Source organism: Macaca fascicularis, chromosome 8 (assembly GCF_037993035.2).
Source record: "Macaca fascicularis isolate 582-1 chromosome 8, T2T-MFA8v1.1".
NCBI classification, from domain to species: Eukaryota; Metazoa; Chordata; class Mammalia; order Primates; family Cercopithecidae; genus Macaca; species Macaca fascicularis.
This window is the reverse complement of record NC_088382.1, coordinates 145,369,492-145,374,408: the sequence shown is the minus strand read 5'-3', so window position 1 is coordinate 145,374,408 and position 4,917 is coordinate 145,369,492. Positions and strand designations below refer to the sequence as shown.

Here is a 4,917-nt window from a genome sequence, read left to right as displayed (position 1 = left end):
TTTATGTGTGTCGTTTCGTTTAAGTCTTATTATCATGAGGTGTAGAGAGATGAAGGCACCTACCGAAAGTCAACAGCTAGCATCTGAGGGAGCTAGGATTCACCTGTCTATTTCCACTTGACAGACACCTTAACCCCCATGAGATCCTCCATTTCCCAGGTCTGCTCAGCACTAGGCACAGAAGTAGGTTAGGTGTAATTTCAGCCCTAACCACTGCCGGAATCCATCTGAGCAGAGAAAGAGGTACTTCAAGCACCTTATCATCACCACTGGGAGGGGAGTTACCATCTGCCTCAGCCCACCATGCAGGATGTAGGTCTGGGCCCCTGAATGGCTGCAGCCCCTGCAGATCCAGCCACATCTGACCAGGGCATGAAATGGATTATTGTGTTGGCTTCCTGCCCTACTTGAATTCTAACTAATATTAGAGCCATGTTCTGCAGCCCAGCATACTTGCATAAGGCTAGAACAATTGTTCCAGAGCCTCAGTTGTGAGGCTCTGACTGGCCTCTTCTCACAGGGGTCAAATCCTAAGGCTTATGCTCCCAGACTTTAGTTAGGGCCATAACCTACAGTTAAGGGAGTTTCTCAGAAATAGAATCTTCCAGAAGACTAGTCTCACTCTGTCCCTGTAATCGAATGATTGCAAAATCACTCTAGTCCTCCATCTTTCCCTGTGTCTACACCCTTTACAATGAAACTTTATTTCCTGCTGTCAAGAGGTAGAATCTATTTCCCATCTCTCAGCTCTGGGCTGGCCTTATGACTTGCTTTGCCAATGGAAGGCAGCAAAAGCAACCTTGTGACAATTCTGAGCCAGACCTCAAAAGGCCAGCCTGGTAGGAGGAGAGAGATCATGTGGGAAGGAGACCCCTATTCAAGCCAAGGCCATCCTAGCCCAGCCCACAGCCAGCTGAAGCCTGTGAGCCAGCCCACACAAGATTAGTAGAGCTGCCAACATGAACCACAGCTGTTTTCAGATAGATGCTTGAGCCCAGCAGAAAGCGAAGAAAAGCAGGCTGACCTCTCAATTCATTAACAGCAATTAATGCCTTAAGGTGAGTTTGGGAAAAGTTTGCTATGCATTAATAATAAAACAATATGTTAACTGATACAACCTCCAGACATCCTGGGAACTTTCAGATGTCAAACTCAGCCGAGGCCAAGCCAAGGTTCCCAAACCCTTTGGACCTATTTGAATATCTTGTCCGTTTCATTCCTCACCATGAACCACACCGTGCCCTGAGCTCATTCACTCTCCTTCTCCTGCTACCAGGTGAGTTCCTAGCAGGGATATCAGTGGGGCCTGACCAAGGTGTGATGTTCTAAGCCCTAAATGGCCATTAGTAGAGCACATGAAAAGGGCAGAAGATGCATTCCTAGCCGGCAAAGGACTTGCCATCCACTTGAAGAAACATGATGCACATCCAAAAGGCAATCAACAAGTGATCACCACACTCTACCTTGTGTAAATTTTAGTGACTGTCAGATAACTACCAGCCAGTCTGTCTCAAGCACTGAACTGGAACTTCTTGACGGCAGGACCAGGTCTAGATTCTCCACGGATCCCCAGCAACTAATATCTGCCTAGACCAAAGCAAATACACAATTTCCTGAAGGAATGAATAGCACAAGGCAGCTGCCTCCAGTGCTAAACTGAATGGTTCAAACAACATGGGTCAAGAATTTCAGATGTTTGGTATATACCAAGGACCAATAACTTCAATAGGTGAATGAAGGAATGAATGAGTGAATGAATGTGTGCTTCACACATTATGGATATTTATTATCTGTGTGAACAGCTATGGAACGAGTAGGGGAGGCTGTGTCAGATGACCCAGACTCCCCACTCACTAACCAGGCTCAAGCACCTTACTCATTTGCCTCAGTTTCCCCACTATGAAATGAGACCAAGTCAGAGGATTTCTTTGAGAATCAAATGCCATCATTTGTTTCTCTATCAAGCGAGCAATAGTTAAGCATCATAAGGCACTACATTCTGGTGACTTGGAGACAATAAGGCACGGCCCCAGCGGTAAGTGGCTCCAAGTCCAGGGCAGGGCCATCTTCATGGAGATGAAAGCAATGAACCTGTAAGTGACAAAGCACAGCACAGCCAAAGGAAGGGGAGCCACAGCCAGAGAGAACTGAGCTCATACAGCACTCGCCAAACACTCAGGCCGTGCAGGGCTCAAACTAGCGCACAAAGAAGCCTGTGATAAGAAATGCTGACCTCAGTCACCTGCTAAGCCCCGGCTCCATGCCAGTATATGTCTTCTATATTGGTTCCCATCTGTTATTTTCCACCTTTCTTTCTCATTTACTTTTGTCACAGTCCATGGTGTTTTTCCATTACCTGGCTTCACAGGGCCGCCCCGCGTGTTCTAACCCGCGACCCTCAGTGACCCTGACAGAATGAGACAGTGTGCACAAGCCTAGCCTAGACTCCAGCTGCCTGCTGATGCCAGAGCCCTGCCCAGGAGAGCTACATGCTTCTTTGAGTTTTACCATCAGGTTTTAAATCAGTCATAAACAGTGTTTGAATCTCAGCTCTGCCACTCAGCCACTTGCATGATCTTGGACAATTTCCTTTATTTCCCTGATTTTGATGTCCTCTTTTGATAAGTGAGATAATGATGCCTGTACCATTGAGTTTAAGAAGAATAACTGTGCTTTGTGAGTATTTCTTATATGTGCTGCATGTTTCTACATATTTTAATGTTTTCACTGTATAGTTCTTATAACAGCAACTATTAGCACTTCTATTTTACAGATGGAGAAATTGAGGCATAAGGAGGCTAGTTGTCTTACCTGTGATAACAGACAGCTAGCAGTCACAAGCCAGGAGTTTAAACTCAGACAGTGCTGCTGGAGACCACCTATAATCCCTCCTTACACTCTGCATTTCATTTTCTGAATTCAGTGAGTTAAGGGCATAATCCTGTGTCCAGTGCAAACCAAGTACCCTAAAAATAGTATGTATCATTCAATTCCCAAGGCACATGGGTAAAAAATAAAGTTGCCTGGACTCACTTTAGTAAAATCTCTACTCCATGGATGAGTGATATAAGACAGAGACAAAAGATTATGACGACCCAGAAAGCTAACTTCTAGAGCAGTGGTTCTCACCTGGGGATAATTCCTTACTCCTCCCTGTGACCCCTGCCCCCTGCCCAGGGGACATTTGGCAATGTCTGGGGACATTTTGGTTGTCATGATTGGGGTGAAGGTGCCCCCTGGCAACCAATATGTATAGACCAAGGATTCTGCTAAACATCCTACAATGCACTGCACAGTACCCCACCAAAAAATATTATTATTATCTGGCCCCAAGTCTCAATTATGCCAAGGCTGAGAAACCCTGTCCTCAAAGACTGAGTCTGAGCCACATTCATTAATATGAGCTAACTGCTTAGTACCCAGTACCTACAAACAAATACTCACTTCACAAATACATACATAAATACATGGATGGATATATTTTGTCAATTCTAAAACGCTGCCAATTGAACAATGTACCATCAATTCAAAAGAGATTGCTCAGAAGAGGGGAAAAAACCACCACATTGACCACAAGACACATCCCCAAATCAGAAATGTTCAAATGTGCATGGGGATTGGCGGGGGATGTGCAGCTTAGAATTGACTGAGTAATACTTACCCAGGGGAGATACCATGATCACAAAAGTGGTTTTCCCAGGGCAAGACTCATTCATTGCACTCCAGATGTGACCCCTATGATTTCCCCAAATGTGAGAAACTTGACTGCTCAATTTGTGGTTATAATTTTTTAATTAAAAAATAAATGAGTGAGTAAGTAGAGAATACTCCTTATGTTTTAAAATCCTCAGATCAAAGAAGAAATCATCTTTCTATGGTGGGGCTCATTCAGCCTCCGGACAGGCAACACAGTAGAGTGTCAAGATGGTAAGATGTTATCTTGAGCCTCAAGTGACTGGTAACACATTGAGTTGAGAAGGATTACAAACCAATGTCGCAATTTAGCACAATAAGCATCCTTGAGTGATTAGTGATGTCTGCATAGACATGGGAGAGCAAGCAATGTCATGCATGCACATACCTGCTGTCTTTATTATAGTCAAAAGAACAGTGAACTTTGAGTCACACATTTAGATCTGAGCCTCAGCTCACCCACAGAAGGTCTGTTCCTTTGGGTATATCAGTCTACTTCTCTGAAACTCCATCTATTCTTCTATAAAATGTGTATAATAGATCTTAGTTCAATTACATGGTTGTTTTAATGAGCTCTTTGGGGTATAATAAAAATGCTAATTGTTAACATTACATTATAATGAGATAATCTATTCTGGTGCTTCTTAAACTGAAGTTTTCAGGTAATATCTGAAAACTGTTCTGTTTTCTATATTTCAAAATGCACTCTGAATATCATGTAGTGATACACCCTCACAGGCCATTAGTTAATCAGTACAGCGTGTTGTGTAGTAGTTTGTTGAGGTGACATTTTTTGGAGAAGTTGTAGGCCATTCTTTGGGCTCATCTCTAGCTTTTTAATAGCTAGATATCAGGGCTGGGAAATTGACCAGAATAAATTACTAGTCTAATTAATGCCCTTTCCTTACACTTTTTTTTTTTTTTTTGAGAGAGAGTCTCACTCTGTCACCCAGCCTGGAGTGCAGTGACATGATCTCCACTTACTGCAACCTCCACCTCCTGGGTTCAGGCAATTCTCATGTCTCTGCCTCTCGAGTAGCTGGGTCTACATGCACATGCCACCATGCCTAGCTAATTTTTGTATTTTTAGTAGGGATGGGGTTTCACTATGTTGGCCAGGCTGGTCTCAAACTCCTAACTCCAAGTGATTCGCCTTCCTCAGCCTCCCAAAGTGTTGGAATTACAGGCTTAAGCCATCGTGCCCTGCCTCCTAACTCATATTAG

At 43.8% G+C, this 4,917-nt stretch overlaps 1 pseudogene; it reads left to right on the top strand.

The window, feature by feature from the left end:
- The first annotated feature begins 3,653 nt into the window (after positions 1 to 3,653).
- Positions 3,654 to 3,803, top strand: LOC123575429 (U1 spliceosomal RNA; annotated as a pseudogene).
- The last annotated feature ends 1,114 nt before the right edge of the window (positions 3,804 to 4,917 follow it).